Genomic DNA, 19,655 nt, shown 5'->3' with positions numbered 1-19,655 from the left:
TGTACAACATCTACAGAATTATCTACAAAAATCCATGTATATTATGCTTGTGCGCACCCTCTGAAGTCCATGGCACTGCATGGTTGCCAAAGAGAGCAAATATGGAGAGAAGAGGGGTGTCCAGCCCAAGACTTCGTGGGCAGAAGCTAAACGATAAGGTTGCACAGAGCTGGAAACTGCTGAATTTGTGGGGTCAGTAGCTGGGAAAATTACGTTAACTATACTGCTGTAAGATGATACAAAACTTCCCAACAAAATACAAATAATCCCTTTTTAAAACAGTAAATAATAATAGCAATATAGTATTAAAGCAGGTTTAAGAAAAAACATAAGAGAAAATAATGACAAAATTACAGCAGGCTCATCAGTTTCCTCCTAAAGCTTTAATCAACTTTTCTCTTCATAGAAACGTCTTTTAGATTTCTTTTAAAAAAATTCATTATATGTTTATGACCAAGAACAGCCAATCTGGAATATTCTTATAAAACACTTTTTCACAACAGCACAGGTTTTGGGTGATACTGCCATCCTTTTTGGTGGCTAAACCACATTATAAAGATGTACCTTGACCATGCATACCGGCTTCCGCCTCTTCCATCTCCTATTGTTTGTGTGTGCAGTAATCATACACAATATGGCCACAGAAATGCGAAACAAAAATAAACTTTGCAGCCTTAAATGTGCTCGAAAAGTACTTCGCACTCATCTGTAGGGACTTCAGGAAAACTTTCTGCACAGGGGCTGCTGAGGGATAATGCATGGATAACAAGGTAAAGCAGGTTTTAGGGGCAGAAGACCTACAGACAGAAGCATTCCTGAAGCCAGAGGAAAAGCATACATAAACCTCATAACAGTGAGTGCATGTATCCAGGGAAGGAGAGCTGACCACAAAGTAACTCTATCCGCACGCGGTAAGGGGTGAGAAACTACAGTGATCTCTTACATTACTCTCTGCATACAGCACATGCAGTATCAAAGGGGAGAATGGGAGGACATCTGCACCTGGGCACAAAGAAGAACATACACAGTGAATTTGTACAGGCATAAAGATGACAATTCTCAATGGATGGAGGGATCAGCTCTCTTGTCAGACACATCTGCTGGCAGCCTATGGGAGCATTCTGGAGAATGAGCAGCTGTCTGCTTGGAGCCACCAGCTGCCTTTCCCCCAGAAAGCATTTACACTGTCACTGGTCAGCCTTCAAGTCAAATACAGAATGCAAAAACAGTGGCAGCCTTGAGCAAAAGAAAGGAGAGGAGACTCTCCCCCAGCTCCCTCCAAAAACAGTCTCTATAACCCAAGCTGTTCTTGCCATAGATAACAGCTTAGAAGAGCTGCAAACCTCAGAACAAAGCAAGAAAATACACCTTTCTTCAGGGTTTTGGTGATTAGGGAGGATACAAGCCTGCTTCATACAAGCTCCAATGCCCCAAAGTAATGGTATTTCCAAGTATCAAAACACACAGCTATACAAATAATTCTGTGCACCTCTGTATGAGCACAAGGAAGTAAAATAAGAGAAAACTCAGAAGACAAGAAAAAAACATTTAGTGGCTAGAGAGACACAGAAACACATGCCAAGGAATTAAAAACTGCACATGTGTAATTTGGCTAAGAGGACACATATGCAAAAGGCAGTAAAGGACAGGATGCAGTTACATGCAGTTATCTAAGGCTTGCCAAAACACTAGCAAATTAAACTGAAGTGGTGCAAGGTGTTGAATTTAGGGAACAAACTTCTAGACGAAAACAGGTACCATTTTTTCCCAGCACACAGTTCGGGTAACATCAAAGAAAAAGGATGACCAGATTGTGGATTATCTCTTCCTTTCCTGCTCCCAAAGGAACCTCAGCACTCGGATTATTTCAAGCTGGGAATGGAGAAAGACCTAAAAACAGTCACTAAATCTTGTATAAGTGCCTTGGGGCAGGTGGGTCACCCGTGACTGAACGAGAGGTGCCCCCACGTCCAGCTTCCATGTTTCTGATGAGACCCTCCACAGCAAGGGAGATGGGAGCATCCCCTGTTCGTCCCGGCTGAGGCTGCAGAGCTGTCGCTGTCACACACCCGTAGCGGCAGCTACTCTTTCCACCGACTCTGTTTTTTCCACCTGCCCTCTCACTCTCCCTCCTCACCAGCCCGCATGGCTGGGCATCGCTGCAAGTGAAGGATGCCCCTCGGAACTGTCACTTCCTCATCTCCACCCTCTTATTTCTGAGGCTAGTAGGGGAGGCAGATGATATTCACTCTTTCCCCCAACCAAACGAGCACGGCAACAGTGAAAGAAACTTCAGAGTAAGTGAAATAATCTCAGTGGAACCGTAAAAAGCAAATTTAGCATCACCCACCGCAGCAGCCCCTCCCACAGCCACAGATTTTTTTTAGCATGAGTAGTAGTAACTCGCATCATCTCCCTGAAAAATAGGTTAACACGGCTTTTCTCTGCTACAAGCGCTCGGCAGCCACCTGCCTCCACACGGGCGTTCAGCCACCCTGCCCACAGAGCAGGCCGCGCAGCCTTCCCGGCGGGGGTGCGCGGGGACGGGGCCCGCGCCGGCAGCCCCCAACCCCCGCCGGGCCCCGAAGCGCCCGGGCCGGCGGGGTCCGCGCCGAGCCCGCCCGCACGGAACGCGCCTGCTCCCGGCCGCACCTCGGGCAGCGCCCGGCGGAGCATCCCGGGCGCCCGGGGGCCCGCAACGCAGCCCACAAAGCGGGCACCGGGGCAGCAGAGAAAGCCCGCGACCGGAGGCGCTTCGGCTCCTTCCGAAGCAGTCTCGCCTGTCCCGGGTGCCCCCCGCCCGCGCCGCGGTACCTTCCGTCAGGGCTGCCAGCTGCCTCCGCTCCGCGTCCCCGCATCGCTCGGGCAGCCACCGCCGGGCCGGGCTCAGCGCTGCGCCATGCCGAGGGCCGGGCCACTCCTGCCGGGCCCGGGCTGCCCCCCTGCCGCCGCCTGGGCCCGCTGCCACCGGAACCCCCTCCCCTACCGCCGCCCGGCTTCGGCCGTGCCCCGCACTCCGGCCGCCTCGCTCGCTTTCCTTCGCCCCTCCCTCCCCTCCACACCGTGCCCCTCCTCCTCCCTCTCCAGCCCCCCCGACCTGCTTCCCTCTGCGGGCCCAGCCCCCAGCAGCGCCACACGGCAGCAAACGGGGCGGGGGGGGCCGCACTCGGGCGTCAGGCACTCCGGGCACTCCTGCGGCGGCTACCGTCCTCCCCTCGTCCCGCCCGCGCCACCGCCCCCTGGGCCGCGGGCCTCTCCTCTGGGGGGCAGCGGGGGGTGAAGCCCCCCCTCACCGCTCCCGTGGGCGCCCCCGGGTCCCGGCCGCCGTTCGTGCCCTTGCTGCTCAGCTCGCCCCCCCCAGCCCGGGGGCTCCGTGGGCCGTTCCCGAGCGACCCCCCCCCCCCCCCGGCCTGGGTCCCCGCTGGGTGCCCGAGCGGACGGCGGGCTGCGTGCCCCGGCGCGGCCGGGACAGTGGCAGCAGCGCGGCCCCCAGTGCCCTGCGACACCCGGGTGGGCGTTACACGGACACGCCCGCCCGCGCCGCTGGGCTGCGGACTGCTCCGTGCCCGGCGGCAGCCACCCCCAGCCCCGCCGCCCGCCCAGAAGGGAGCTTCGGCCCGCGGCGCACAAAGGGTGGGAGGCACCGCGCCGGGTCACTGCCGCCTCCCCGCGGGGCCGGAGCAGGAGCCCCCGCCCGGGCTGCGGGGCCCAGCGCGGAGCAGCGCCCGGAGGAGGCGCGGCCCCGGCCCCCGGCAGCGAGCGGGGTGCCCCACGCTGCGCCCAGCGGGGCTGGATGGAGCACGTATGAGGGGCCGGCGCCCCGCCGGCACAGGCGGTGCCCTGAGACCGCGGCGCAACTTCGCGCTTCTGCTGCTGCAGCGACCTGCTTTGGCTTGAAGTACGAGCTTCGCGTTACACGCGATGTAACGACCACGACTCCCGCAGTGTAAAACACCGGCACACGCACAAAAGCACCTCAGACGCCCCGCTGCACGGTTACGGTACGCACTCCTGCTTAAGAGAAGTACTATCTACAGCAGCGCCGCACGCCAGCGCTCCTCAAGCTAGGGCTAGCTCCCGCTCAGCACAGCTCTTCCAGAAGCTCTGTATATATGCAGATATACGAATACCTACCTCTTCACAGAGAGCATAGTTTCGTTCTTAATCCTCTTTGCGGGGGGGGGTTAGACACCAATTACAACAGACCTCTTTCCTTCCAGCTCCCCCCCGCCCCTTTCCCTCCCATCCCCCTCCCCGGGCTTGATTCTAACATAAATTAACTTCAGGAGAAATGGCAGGCACTCAGTTCCTCTCAGAATCTGGTCCTCACTCAGGTCGGCAGTAAATGTTCAGGCATGTTTCCCTCTCTTCCTCATTTTAGTACTACGAGGAGCATCTGGGCCCTACAAAGGAGTGGGGGGGGGGACTGTACCATTGCACCGGGGTCGGGAAAGGGTTAACTAGCTGCTTTGTTCAATAGCTGCAGAAACACTTCCTCCCCTTTATGGCAATGGAATATTCCCCGCAAAACCTCCTCCTCCTCCTCCTCCTCCTCCTCCTCCTCCTCGTAGAATGAAAGCCAAGCGCGAGCGAGCTGCTGCTCTGAATAGGGACATTCGGGAAAAGTTCCTGCTCTCCAGGGACGCGCATGCAACCCCCAAACCCTGCTGGAAATCTCACCTGGTGGAAGGCAAGAGGACAGCCGGTCCTTTGCTAGGGATTAATTTTCAGGCAGTGTTTGAACGGTCTTTCTGCAATGCTGCAGCACTTTGCAATGCATGCATTTATTGGTATCTTCAAAAACTTCTCCAGTTTCTGAAACCTTCTTCTACCAAGCAGATTATCACATCATACCATAAAAACTCACCCCTCTCAAAGTGTAAACGTCACAGCCCAGACATGACAAACAGGAAAAGAAAAGCTCTTTCTTCCAAACTACCACGGTTGGATCAGATTCTCAGGGCAACCTTAAATGTGATAAAACCAGTATACCTTATGCAATAGTGTGGCCACAAGATACAGACGGGTGGTTTCCAAGGTGGGGCACAGGTACCCCAAGGGTTGTGCAACACAATCTATTGGGGTGCACAAGGAAATATTAAAACTTCAATAGCAGTACGTTTATGTAATTTATAAATAAGTAAATATACATATATGGGGGGGTATGCTGAAGTTTTTTGCTAGTAGGGGTACATGATTTGGAGACCGCTGATAATAGACAATCATGTGCTTCAACTTGTGTAGACAGATGTTAATTGTATAGACACAGAATTCCACGTGATAGTGAGTTTCAAATATCCAGACACACAAACAGACTCATAGTATTTAAGGTGAAAGAAGAAGGTGCAGTTATTAAAACAATGGTCAGAATAGCAAAGCATAATCCATTTCAGAAATAATCTCCTCACTGTGTGAAACATGTTAGCTCTTGAAGAGAAAAGAGTTGGAATGTGCAGGGCAGACCACACAAACCAAAGAGAAGAAAACCACCCATGAGAGAATAGCTGAGGAGGATAAAAGGGAGGGGTGAGGCTAACACAAGGGGAATAGAGTTTCAAAGGATAAAGAGACAAAAAGTAGGGTAAGAGTGAGAGAGGTGGGAGACAGAGGTAGAGAAAGCAAGATACAGAGCAGCAATAAAAGACAGGCAAGGAAAGACAAGGATACGAAGGAGAAGGGGAGGAGCTGGGAACAGCAAATACAATAGCAGGCAAAGGAAACAGTAAGAAGGGTACTATTTATACATGAGAGGACATGTTTGACAAGCAGTTTTGAAGCAGAACTATTTTCAGTGGATAAAATCTTCAAGAAGGTTTTTTTCAAGAGCAGATTTATCACTTCAAGTCTAAAATAGCACATTTTCCTTCCTGGATTTCTGAAAAACAATGATATAGATCAGTAAATTAAAACCTTGTAATACCCTTCTGGATACCATATATTATGGTCTTGTTTTGTTTGTTGATGTTTTCATGAAGTGCAAAAGCATCTTCTCCCTAAGAAAGCCCAACATAGAAAGAGGAAAAGAATACAGAAAATTGATGAGACATAACTGAAGAGAATTTAGGGAAGCTCAGAACTGCAAAAGGACTGAGGGGCAGACCAAGACAGAGCATGAAAGACCAGATCCTGCAGCTTCACAGTCTCTACACTGGCTTTTGGTACCCATTAGCATAGTCATGCTTTTTTTTTTGTTTTGTTTATTTTTTAATCTTTATCACAAATAATGAGTTTCTACAAGCAAGGAGGCTTCTTCTGGGTTCCATTCTCCCTTGAAATAAGTTTACAGTGTTTCTGCCCAGAGAGCAGGCCTGTTCTCTGCTTTGTTCCTTCTCTGTCATCACTCACTTCTGCTTACAGCATGTTTCCTGAGCTTTAATGGAAATATATGTAAACCAGCATTGTTTCCTAAGCTTTAATGGAAATACATGTAAGCCAGAAAGGGGGAAAAACCCCAATCTACACTAGCTGAATATGCACCCACCTGTATTTTTAATGACTGTTGTTATTAAGTATGTGTATCAGCTGTTTTGAAATTTTCTTTCCTTAACTATTATATCAACCAGGCTTTATAGTATGACAGTGTATTAACTTTGTTAATATATAGAATAGTTCACATTACATGCTGTGTTGTATTTTACAAAACAGTGTAAATTACACAAGTGAAATTTTACTGAAGACTTAGTACTGTTCCTGCTAAAGTAAAATAAACTAAAGGACAGCCTGGTCCTGGAAATAAGGACATTGGGTTTTGGAAGCTTGCTTTGTCCATGAAGGATAAACAATATCCCTGGACAACTGAGATAATGCCAGCATCTTAGCCCACGTCTTTGAAGCCCTCCCAGCATCATCTGGCACCACAGATAAGTAACTACAGTAAGGCTGCAGCAAGAATCCTGCAAAAATATAGTTGCTTTGCAGAGTTTTACTGTGATCAGGAATCAGTAGTGTGGGTGTTAGTGATTAGTCAAATTGTGTAGTACCTAAACATTTGAAGGGTGCAAGAATGATGTGTGAAAACACATTTGGGTTGCCCCAATTTGGCTGGGACACCTCAAGCATATGAATTACTGTTTACCCTTGTAATTCCATACTTTGCATTCTGACCTCTCTCCTCAATTGGCACAGGCCGGTGGCAAATTCTCACGACAGCTTTAAAGGTGAAGAAATAGCTAAACCTGTGCCAGTTCACTAGAGCTACAATCTACATGTCTGTTTGTCTATCCATTTGCTAGCAGTCTGCCTGTACAATCCAAGTGTTTTGACACACTCACCACATACATTGCTGAGTGCTAGTGTTCATAGTGCTAACACCCAGAAGGAAAACCAGTCATTTACGCTGTGGAACAGGATTTGGGGAGCATTTAAAAGGAGAATTAGCTGTCTGGGAGTCCATGACTGGTTTTACAATAAGCCTGGTTCCACGCTGGGATTGGGCACTTTGGGTATATTTAGTGAATTCTGTGTAGCCCTGCAATCCAGCTGAGTAAATTCAATACTGGCTGCTAGCTTTTTACCTGAATGCCCAGACCTAGTAAATTAATTTGAAGCTTGCTGAGACATGAGACACACAGGGTTTCTGAAGTTGCCAAAGGGGGGAAAAAAAATTAATGAGCCCTACAGCCATGGCTCAGGAACAGAAATGTGCAGCCATAAGTGAGAGAGATGTATATTCATCTTGTGCATATTGTTACTGAAGTCCTATGAACTCCCTAGAAAGTATGACTGTATAGGTATATCTCTTACAAAGGTATTGTATGTGTCTCTTGCAATCTTCTCTGTATTCTACTCAGCACCTGAGACTAGCCTTTTCTATCTGCTGATCCATGTTCCAGGCTTCACTCACTTGCTTTGGAGCTCTGCTGTGACTCTGGTTCTTGACTAAGCATGAGATTTTTTAATTTCTGCTGGATTTGTGAACAACAAGAACTGCAAACTGTTGTGGGAATAGCATAGAGAAAGCACGACTCCACTTTTTTCAGTATTGTCTGTTTGACTTGGAAGGAAGAGGGGCTCAAATAAACTGCAATTATCCCAGTGTTTTGGTGCTTCAATAAAAGTGTTTGGAAATATTCCATACTTCAAGCAGATCTATGCTAGATTCAGGTGACTGTTGCTCATCTGAAAAATTACTCCAGAAAGCTGCTTAAGATTTCAAAAAGCTCTGGGTTTTTGCTGCATACTCATGCTCAAGCAGAAAAAATGGACCAACAGTTACATAGATGGGAAGGGGAATCACATTTCCTAAGTGCCCTGGGATTTAAGCAAAATTGCCCCACTAAAAAGATCCCATAACATACAACTTGTTCTTGGAAACCCAGTAGAAAACACAAGGACAGTAAGTTACTGGAGTTGAAACACAGAGTGGTGAAGGTTGAACACTCCCAAGAAGCTGAAAGGGGGTGCAGCTGAGGTTCTGTAAGAAGATGTGAGGTACCAAAGGACTGTTTCTCTCTGGCTCCCAAACTAGGCAGCTTGCACCACCCTGTGTCAAAGTGTAGAGTCTCTGAGCCTACTCAAGCTTACAGTAAGGTGTTACATCAATGACTGCAGTTTCAGTTTAGCTCTCAGCTGAAAAATGAGTAGAAAAGGAGAACTACAAATTTAATTTGGATTGGAATAAAGTTATTTCTTTCTGAGATAAAAAGAATATGGGAAGTGTTAAAACAGTTTTGTTTGGTGTGAAAAACTCCATTTAACTTATTTCGGGAGCTCTTCAGAGGAGGAAATGAATGGCTAGATACATAAAGTTGCTGGCAGAAGAAGTGTTTCATGAACAGAACAAGTCTACAGCCTGGCAGTTCCTGGGTCCCAGTCTGTAGCCTGGGTGCCAGTTTCTTCCCCAGGGAATACTTAATTACATGTAAGACATGGAAATAATCTCAGCAGGAAACATGAATGTCTCCCTTTACTCATTCTATCTCCCATGTACAAACTGGTATGCTCAGGAACCTGGTGGTGACAATGTATTTGTAAAAAAAAAAAAACAGTTTAAAATCACCACAGTGCAAAATGGGAACTGCTTCTAAGGCTGTGGTCCCACAGACATTTCAACCCTACAAAAGGTTGGAGTTGACAAGCCTGTACTGAGATAGGCAACGGTACTCTCTCTTTTCTCTACACTGAGCTGTATGTCCTCATCACCTTCCCTGTGCTGGCAGCAAAGATTTGTGCAGTGACCTGAATCAAGGAACTGATGGGGCTGAAAATTAATTTCACAAAAATTATATGTAAAATTTTGGAGTATGTGTGGGAGACTTTATGGAGCTGTATAAATGCTACAGCTGGAAGATGTATGGGATGGCAGAGTATATGCAGGCTGGGGAAGGACAGGCCAGACCACCCCTTTTTGCAGCAACCCAGTAGATGTACATTTAAAGTGGATATATGCCAGTCCCCAGAGTGTGAAGCCTTTAATACTGAGTATCCCGTAATAGGGATGGGTTTTCACTATTCCTGTAGTTTGTGACTGAAACTGTTCTCTTCCCACCAAAAATAAATCTGGAAAAAGAAAGAAAATCCTTCAGAAACTACGCAGGAAACTAAAGCTAAACTTGAAAATGCCTCCAGAAATTGTTGAAATTCCATTGTTCAGTAAATCTGCTGAACACTGGGGGGGTGTGGGTGGAAAATCACCCAGGTTTAACCACAGTCTAACATGAAAAGAATAAAACTCCTACATATTAGGCAGCATTCCTGCAGAACATGAGTAAGCACCTTGAAGGTAACAGCAGCGATGAACAACTGCTTCTGTTTGTCACGTTGGGGAATGATCTATTATAGTCATCTCAGCTCTCTTGCTTACCTTCCTGAATCACAGAATTATAGAATATATTGAGTTGGAAAGGACCCATAAGGATCAAGTCCAACTCCCTGCTGCTTGCAGGACTACCTAAAACCAAACTGTAGGACTTAAAGTGTTGACCAGATGCTGGCAGGCATTGGTGACCTCTGGCAGGCTGGGTGCTGTGACCACTTTACCTGCTGCTGAGTCAGCAAAGAACCTTTTCCTAATGTCCAGTGTGAACTTCCCCTGATGCAGCATCATTCCATTTAAATGGAATTAAAAAAGAATAAAAAATATTTTTATAAATACCTTAGCAACAAAAGGAGGGCTAAGGAGAGTCTCCATCCTTTATTTGATGGGGGGCAGGGGGGAAGAGGGGGAATACAGTGACAAAGGGTGAGGAGAAGGCTGAGGTGCTTAATGCCACCTTCGCCTCAGTTGTTAATAGTAAGCCCAGTTGTTCCCGTGGCACCCGGCCCCTGGGCTGGAGGATAGGGACAGGGAGCAGAATGCGGCTCCCACAGTCCAAGGGGAACTGGTTGGTGACCTGCTGCACCACTCAGACACACACCAGGCTGCGGGACCAGGTGGGACCCCATGGGTGAGACCCCCCCAGCACACAGGGGGCTGGCAGAAGCACTCACCGAGCCGCTCTCCATCACGGCTCAGCAGCCCTGGCTGACGGGGGTCCCAGCTGAGCAGGGGTCTGCCAGTGTGATGCCCCTCTACAAGAAGGGCTGGAAAGAGGACGTGGGGCACCGCAGGCTGCCAGCCCAACCTCGGTGCCAGGGAAGGTTATGGAGCAGCTCTTCCCAAGTGCCATCACACGGCATGTGCAGGACAGCTGGGGATTGGGCCCAGCCAGCTCGGGGCTGTGGAAGGCAGGTCCCGCTTCTGTGGAAAGCAGGTCCTGCTTGGTGAACCTGATCTTCTAGGACAAGGTGACCCGCTCAGTGGATGGGGGACAGGCCGCGGGTGGTGTCTACCTGGACCTCAGCAAAGCCTTTGGCACCATCTCCCACAGCATCTCCCAGAGACCCCAGCTGCTCCCGGCCGGGCCAGGGGGCTCTGCGCTGGGTGAGGAGCTGGCTGGGTGGCCAGGCCCAGGGAGCACCGGTGGATCGAGTCACCTCCCGCTGGCACCGGGTACACGGGTGTCCCCAGGGCTCCGGGCTGGGTTCGGTGCTGTTTGATGTCTTTAGCAACCATCGGGGTGAGGGGATTGAGGGCCCCCTCAGTCCACTGGCAGATGACACCCAGCTGCGGGGAGCACTGCCGTGCCGGGGGGGCAGGGGCTCTGCAGGGGGTCTGAGCAGGCTGGATGATGGGGGGAAGAGGGCTCTGCAGGGGGTCTGGGCAGGCTGGATGATGGGGGGAAGAGGGCTCTGCAGGGGGTCTGGGCAGGCTGGATGATGGGGGGAAGAGGGCTCTGCAGGGGGTCTGGGCAGGCTGGATGATGGGCCCAGGCCAGTTGTACAAGGTTCAACAGGGCTCAGTGCCAGGCCCTGCCCGTGGGGCACACCAGCCCCACACAGCCCCACAGGCTGGGGCAGGGGGCTGGGAACTGCCCAGAGGAAAGGGCTGGGGGGTCTGGTTAACGGCCGGCTGGACATGAGCCTCCAGTGTGCCCAGGTGGCCAAGGCCAACAGCATCCTGGCTTGTGTCAGAGATGGTGTGGCCAGCAGGACCGGGGCAGTGACCGTCCCCCTGCACTCTGCACTGGTGGGACTGTACACCTCAAATCCTGTGTTCAGTTTGGGCCCCCTAGGGCAGGGGGGACACTGAGGGGCTGGAGCGTGTCCAGAGCTGGGGAGGGGGCTGGGGAAGGGGGCTGGGGCACAAGGCTATTGCAGGGCAGCTGGGGAAGCTGGGGGTGTTCAGCCTAGAGAGGAGGGGGCTCGGGGGGAGCTGATAGCTCTCTGCAACACCTGAAAGGAGGCTGTAGTGAGGCAGGGCTCAGTCTCTTTTCTCAAGTAACAAGTCATAGGATGAGAGGGAATGGCCTCAAGCTGCACTGCAGAGGTTTAGATGGGCTATTTCTTCACAGAAAGGGTTGTCAACCACTGGAACAGACTGCCCGGGGAGGTGGTTGAATCCCTGGAGGTATTTAAAAGACATGTAGATGTGCTTACAGACACAGTTTAGTGGTGGACTGGGTAGTATTGGTTTTACAGTTCGACTTGATGATCTTAAAGGTTTATTCCAACCTAAATGATTCTGTGATTCTGTTTTCCTCATGTCCTATCACTGCTCACCAAAGAGAGAGCAGCACCTCCTCTTCTACTACATCCCTTGAGGAAACTGTAGGTTGTGATGAGCTTACCCCTCAGCCTTCTCTAAGGTGAACAGACCAAGTGACCTCTTGCTCTGGATACCTTCCACATCTTGTTTGCCCTCCTCTCTATACACTCTAATAGTCTGATGTCCTTCTGATATCTAGGCTCCCACAGCTGCACATGGAACTCGAGGTGCAGCTGCACCAGGGCAGAGTGGGACAACCACTCCCCTCAGCTGGCTAGCTGTACTGTGCTCAATGCACCCGGGTCAGGACTGGCCCTTTCGGCTACAAGGGCACAGTGTTGACTCATATTCAACTGGCCATCAACCCAAACCCCCAGATTCGGCTACAAGGGCACAGTGTTGACTCATATTCAACTTGCCATCAACCCAAACCCCCAGATCTCCCTCTGCGGGGCTGCTCTCCAGCCTCTCCCCCAGTTTGTATGTATTACATGAACAGAGAGGACAAAGAACCGTGAAAAAGATAGGAAAAAGAATCACAGAAGGACTTGGAGAAGGAAGTATACTTTTGACCTGGCTCTCAAGAGAATAGCAAGCCAGTGGAGGTGTTTGAGAAAGAGTAATAAAAGTCTCCTCGCATTGAAGTCTGTATACAGGAGTTCAGAGGCTAGAGATACTATGTGGAGGGTCTAACATTTCTTTAGTTCTTTCGAGAGACCCTGGAATTCTAGTTCATTGTGGGTGTAAAATCACATAGAGCAGGCAGTTTAGGAGTGCCTTTTCCATATCCGTGCGCTGAGGCCAGAGACGCCCCTTGGCATCCCTGTGCTCCAGCAGTGCCGGCCGGTAGCAGAAGCGGTATCGCTGGCCAACACAGCAGCCTCCCATAGCGCAGCGAAGCCTGCAGGCAGGGGTACCAGCCTCTGCCGACCTCCAGCTGATGCTCCACATAAGTCCCATTTACTAGGAGAGGTATAAAAGCATTGTGTATAAAAATTTTAGAAGTTCCATGGAATAAACAAAGCTTGGAAAAGTACCAGCCCTCTTTGTTTAAGGTTACTGCATAGTTCAGGGTAGGTTTGTTTCCTTCAATCAATTGAACTCAACAGAGGAAGGATTTTGAAACTACCTACTAGCATTGCAGGGATACTCATTAATTCTATATTACTATGCTTAATCATTAAATACTACCATGCTGAACTTCTCTGTGCTGCAGAAGGTTTTCTTGAAGCTCTGTTTAAAGTCAGCATTAACCTCCTGATGCAGTGTGATGCTACACTGTGGACAATTAGGTTAGTTTTAAAAGACATCTTTTTTTCTATGAGTCTATGATTTCCTCTCTCATCTGTTGATATTGTACTCTTTCAAGCAAGACAGTCAGGGCCCTGCGTGCACCAGGAAGCCTTAATTGCTCTGAACAACCTCACCTGAACCCTCCAACAATGCAGTCTCTCACTGTCCATTGCCCCTGGAGCTGTATTTAAGCTCAAACCTGGGCACATATTCCCTGTCTAACCTATGTTGTAGGTAGTGCTTAGTCTTCACCTTTATTGTTTCTGGCTTGTTGATTTGGTTCATGGGTGGAACATGGACTTGACTTGTCACTCTCTATTTATCCTATGATCAGTTGACAGAATCTCTCACTGTTACCAGCTGTGCCTGGGTACTGTGACCTTATCAGTGAGGAGGATGCTTCTGCCTGTCTTGTGGTCTTACGTATCTTATCCTGTGGGAAGAAATGGCCTTCTTCCCTTGCTCTTACTGCTCCCTGAAAAACTCAGTGCTAATATCCTTATCACTAGGTTTTTAAAGTTATTGCTTTATTTTCCTTAAAGCTATTATTAGATGTAAATTCTGGTACAATAAATGCATTTTTGTCTGTAAGTGCAATTCCTTTCCTAGAACATCTCTGTAGGTTGTACACAACGGGAAATTGCAGTTGCAACTGATGAAACAGAAATAACTTCAGAACATAAAAGCACAACAGCCAGTTTTCCTTCAGTGAATGAAGTTGCTGTAGATAAATGTAATCCTGATTAATTTCATTTGGACTATCTATGGTGACTTAAGACTAAGTTGGTGGTCTTGCATAAGTGCCACCACAGCAACAAAACCCCCAATCTTTTAGCAGCTTTTTCTTGATTAACATGTGGCTTGTTTTGATCAGCCAGTCAGAACCATAGAACAACATCATTCTGTAAGAATTTGGCCTTGTGTGCTAGCTAACTAACTGGTGTACAAATGCATACAGGAAGATGTGGACAAACCTAGATGAAGCACTTTAAAAACCAAGGGATCTAGGACTAGAAATCCATTCAAAGTTATGTGCCTCTGCCACTTGATCTAAAGCACCTTCAGCTGGTGTTAATAACATGGTCTCTTGCAACAGCACAAAAAAGGCAGTAGAGGGTAGCAAGATTCCACATCCAGAGCCATAAAGTTAGGGGAGACACCTCCTTTTGAAAAAAAAAAATTAATCATGTGAGTTGTGCACAAGGAAAGCAATGCTGAGTTCTCCAGCAAACCCAGGGTGAAATGCAGCTCAGCCTGAGCATTAGCGAGTGAGGCATTTTATTCAAGTGAGCTGTGGTGCACACCTCTGTACCAGAAACGCTGGAGTCTCCTTTCAGTGACAGAGTGCATTCAGTTACCAGGAAGAGCTGCAAGCTGCTTTGTTGTGTTGCTGTGTTAGATGCACCCTTGCCCTGCACATCCTGCTTTGCATTTGCTGTTAGAAAAAGCACAAGTGATCTCTCATGGAACATACTTACAAATTGCCTGTTCTTATGTTGACATTCTCCTGCTGGCTCATCTAAAGGCTTTCTCTCCTACCTAGTGACCACTGGATCAGTGCAAAAAGGTTCTTGGGAGCATTTTAAAGGCATAGCATCATTCAGGAAAGGCCAGCTCAAGGTCTTTTCCAATGACACAAGGCCAAGTTACTTTGACAAAATAGAGGCATTGATTGGAACCCTTCTCAGATCCCATTAGCATTACTGAAACAATAATTCAATCCTTGTGCAATCCAGAGCAAGGAGATGTCATCCTAGAAATACAGTAGGGATTTCATGGGAAATGTCACAGAACTACTTCTGCAAGGTCTGTCAATGAAAGTCATGCTTTTGAGAACCAAACATAGTTAGATCTTGCCTACATCTGTTCAGTAGGTTCCAAAGTGCCGGGCAGAGAGGACAGCAGGCATGGCTGTAATGTTGACTTTAATATCGTCTTCAACTTTTATGTTTCCTTTATTTTGATATGAATGAAATATGAAATAAATGAAAATGCCATTGGTCTATTAATAAAAATATTCTGTTTAAGCTTCACTTTGCACCTTAATAAAGCAAAGAAAGGAACTCTAATGTTGCTGACACACAACCATGCACTGCAGCTTACTTCCTGCATAAAAGCAGTAACAGTTCTGACAAGTATAATCAAGTGAACAGTAAACAACCATAGAAAAGGCAGTAAAAATTTTGAACTTGTTGTGCTTTGCAGCAAGATTGGCCAGGGCACCCAAATATATATTTATCTATATGTACATACTTATAGGATTTGTGCATGCAAAATGTATGGTACAGTTGTTGCATCCTTACAGTTGATTTTGTGTCTGCTTGGACAGGAGGACCTAGCAGACAGCTTGTCTGTGCACAAAATGCAGGTGAGGAAAAGGATAGCTCTCCTACAGTAGCTAACGTGGCTTGCTTGCACCAAGGTGCTTTCTGGTTTCACAGTGAACAAGATGAACATGAATGTGGTTGAAAGATTTCTGTCCGTAACCACAACAGTTTGCATCCTTGACTACGTATTCTCAGGCTCAGAGAAAAAAAAATCACCTTCAGGAAAAGTCTGCAATGTCAGATAAATACAGGACTCTTCTTGAGACAAATGTGGAAGCTTAGAAACCTCATGGTGAGGTCAAGCACCAAGCTGACATGGCAGCTTTGATCTGTTTAACTCTGTAGTGGAACAGCTTAGCAATGGTCTTGAGAGTCCAAGCAGGAGTTCCAGAGCAAGATAAATTCTCCTTAAGGAACAGTCGGAGGCCTCTTCAGGCAGGCAGTAGGCTGGGTTCTGGGCTAAGGAGTGGGTTTGGTTTTCAGACCTCACCCAGCAGTAAGCAGAACAGCTGTTTGTTGTGCGCATGGCTAGCTGTAAGGCTTGCTTTAGCAGCATTCGTGCTAATAATGGCATGCTCTAAGCTAATTGTAATGGTCTTTCTTCAAGAATGACAGATGAATTCATGAAACATCTCATGCTGGAGGGAAAATAGCTGTCTCACAGGGGAGTGTTTAAGCTCAGGAGCAGAAGAGAAAGGTGAGAAGTCCAAAACCATTTTTCCACAATTAATGCAAACTAAACAGATGGTCCCTAGTCTGATAGGCCAGCAGGCAGTCACTTCTGCCTTGACAGAAACTCTGTGTTGCAGGAGGCCCTGGCCTTCTCCTCTCCACTTTGGCCCATTCTACCTACCTCGGATGCATTGTGTCTGCATCATCACATTACCCAACAATGGGCTCTGAGCCAAATGACTGCTCACCAGCTCTGGTGTTGGAGCACACTGTGGGATACTATGTGAAACCCTACCAGGAGTGCTTCGGAGAAACTTCAGCACAGTCTGGCCTTTGTATCCTTGTCTAGTGCTCTCCTGCAGCTATTCTGGGTGGTCATGCCCACAGATACAAGCAGAGGGTCAGCCTGATGGACCAGTAGTCTTCCCTCACTTATTGGATGGTGTGCCAGGCAATCCAAACTCGCACAGGAGACTGGAGGCTGGGGCTAAGCTTGCTGTTCTACATGATGGCTCTCAGCAATACTACACATGCCTGTTGTTCGCGTTTGAGTTCAGAGAGTCTGGTAACAATTGAAATCACTTGAATTTGAAATTGAAATTGAAATGTTCCTCATGCTCAGCATGTTATAGGTCTGAGACAAGGTCTTTGCGAATCCTGCCTGGACCATCTCCAAAGCTAGCTCCTCCAAAGTCCAGTTAGGCTGGAAATGAGAATCCTGGGAGCAAGTGCTGGCCTGGTCACCAGTGACAGGTCTACCGGTCCTGAGGAGTGTTTGAGCATGCTTAGCAGTTCCTTCTATAGGCCAGGCTTGCCCTGTGTTGCTTCCCTCCAGGTCCATTCCTTGGACACCTTAGCAGACAGCACTTGAGAGGTGAGCTGGCAGGCTGGAAAGACTGTGATCTTTGGTGGGGTCTGTGAAAGGCAAGGTGCTAACCGTGATGTGACTTGCTTAGAAGTATGGACACTACCTGGGACTGTGAAGTTAGTTTACCTCAGGGTCAACGTGACCTGGAGGTCCAACTCGAGCCAGCTCCTACCAGATGAGAACACCACATACTGACAATAAAATAATAGGAGATTTGACTTAAGAAACCAGGCGTATAACCATGGCCAGAACAGCAACCAACCAGAATCCACTATAAAACCTCCATCTGCACGGGACATGCGTTCAGAACAATGAAGGTGAACACAGCACTGACCATACCTCTACACCACCTGCATGAGACAAGCATGTGCTGATCCTACATGGGATAAGCACATATTGATTATGCAAGCAATAATAACTGACTTGCCTGCTTCTTAATGTAATTTGACTGGTCTATACAACTGTATTGTAACATATATAAACTCTGCTTTCCTCTATGCATTAGGCTGAGGGACCACTGTGCACACAGCTAACATGAGAGTATAAATTCCCTTGGTAATTCTGTACTAAATGTCCTGTCTCCCTCCTCTGCTGGTGAAGACCTGACTTCTACAGGGTTCTGGTTATCAGACTACTCTTTTTAAAAAAAAAATCTTTTAATCTTTCTTTTTTCTTCTTTTTTTCTCTGGAGCAGAGTACAGTGGCTTTTGTTAAGGAGTCTGAACTTAGGGAGGCTTCTCTTGACGTTCCTTGTCCCTTCTAGAGTCTTATCTTTGGGGCCCTGGCAGCCCGAGTTTTATCCCCAGCTCCAGATTATTCCCAGGTGGGCCAGGAGCCTCCTTTCTCCCTGCTGGCCTGTGTGGTTTCTGGATGACTACGTGGCATTGAGACTCTGCGAACACCGCTCTCTGTGCCCTGGCTAAAAGGGTCCCTTCTCTGACCCTGGCCTGTATCAGAAAGTAAAGTAAAGCTGTTTTGCCCACAGTAACATTGATGCAAGGATTATTTACTTTAAAAAAGAGAAAGAGAGGGGGGAAATGTAAATATCTATAGTGAAAAAGAAGAGTGAGTTTGAAAACCAGAGGATGTCAGTTAAATCCTTACAAACAGTTAACAAAGCATGGCCTCGGGAGAAGGAGCAGACACCATAAATGGGTCAGGCTGGGACACAACAAGATAAGCTCGAGGAGAACCAAATGGTTAATGAGCTAAGCAGAAAATCACAGGAACTATGAGAACTAGCCTAATTAGTGTACTAAAAGATCCACCCCCCAGCAAAGGAAGCCCCTTACTAACAGAGCCCCCACCCCGCAGGACAAGCGGGGGGGGGCGGGGAAAGGGCACTGTACCTTTAAATGGAGACGAAACTCATGCGAACCCGTGAGCATCGGCAAAGCGCATGGGGGGGCGCTGCCGCTGCCGGGCGCTTGTTGCGGGACACGGGCCGGGACCACATAGCGGATCTGCCCCTGCTGCTGCGCACCCCGGCCGCAGCAGGCCGCCTGCCGCGGAGCCCAGGACCACCCCTGTCCGGAAGCTCCTTCCTGTGCTGGCGGCAGGCCCGTTTCTGCGTCCCCCCAGCTTCATCCCGGCGGCCAGCCGGCATCAGCCCGGCCCTAGCGGCACGGGAGGTGTGTGCTGCTGCCCGCGGCCGCGGCACCGGACCGAACAGCCCCAGCTCCGCACGGACCCGCACCGGCATCGCCCGGCACCGCACCGAACAGCCCCAGCTCCGCACGGCCCGGCCCCGCCCCGCCGCATTCCCGGCCGCTGCCCGGCCCCGTGCTGGGGTCACCGGCAGCGCCCGCCCTCGCCGCAGGTACGGCCCCACACCGCCTCATGATAAACGCAGGGGTTCACCGCCTGGTACTACTGGAAGCTGACTGCGAAAGGAACCCCTCGTTACTGAAGTCTGCTCAAAGTTTTATTCCACGTCACAAATACAATCATTGCCAAGCTCCGAAGAAATTCTGAGTTAATCAAAAGGCTTTCTATTGATGTTTCCCAGTACCTCTATCAGCTTCTGTTCATTTTTTCATCATTATTTTACATTTTTTTCCTGACAGGATAATACTTAGGGAGTTCAATCAAATAATGTTTTTCACAAAAATAAAAAGCAGTATTTTTACTGAACTTTATTTTAAATTGTAGGTGTATTTTCTTAAAAGACATACTCATATTTGCTGAAGCAGTTCTCGACATGTTTTGTTCTTGTAAATATTCACTTTGCTAATGATAATTTTTTTCCAGATTTGCAATTTCAGAGTTACACAAAAATCCCAGAATAACTGGCTAATAGGGCAGTGGTGCAGCTGTGGGAGATGGCCACAGGCCTGTCCACGTTTCCCAGGTACATGGAGCACGCAGTGTCAGAATGCGCTGGTTTGGCTTTGCTGAACAACCTGTTGGCTGCAGCAATGCACGGTGCCAGTCCCACAGACAGTGGTGCCGCAGTATTCCACAACTGCTT

The 19,655-nt window shown here is 48.6% G+C and overlaps 1 protein-coding gene across 4 annotated transcripts in view; it reads right to left on the bottom strand.

Annotated features, from left to right (window-relative positions):
* The window catches only part of LOC102054675 (ephrin type-B receptor 5), an 84,068-nt gene extending 65,220 nt beyond the window's left edge, over positions 1-18,848 (bottom strand). For 2 of the 4 annotated variants that reach the window (XM_055711609.1, XM_055711614.1), the window contains exon 1: positions 2,815-3,029. The gene's annotated coding sequence lies outside the window, so the exon portion shown is untranslated. Of the gene's footprint in view, positions 1-2,814; positions 3,030-4,134; positions 4,237-18,534 lie in introns of those variants that run through there. The other 2 variants (XM_055711610.1, XM_055711611.1) reach the window with 2 other exon arrangements.
* Between the last annotated feature and the right edge of the window lie 807 nt (positions 18,849-19,655).

Source organism: Falco cherrug, chromosome 5 (assembly GCF_023634085.1).
Source record: "Falco cherrug isolate bFalChe1 chromosome 5, bFalChe1.pri, whole genome shotgun sequence".
NCBI lineage: Eukaryota > Metazoa > Chordata > Aves > Falconiformes > Falconidae > Falco > Falco cherrug.
Note: the sequence above shows the minus strand (reverse complement) of the source record. Positions and strands in the feature narration are given on the sequence as shown.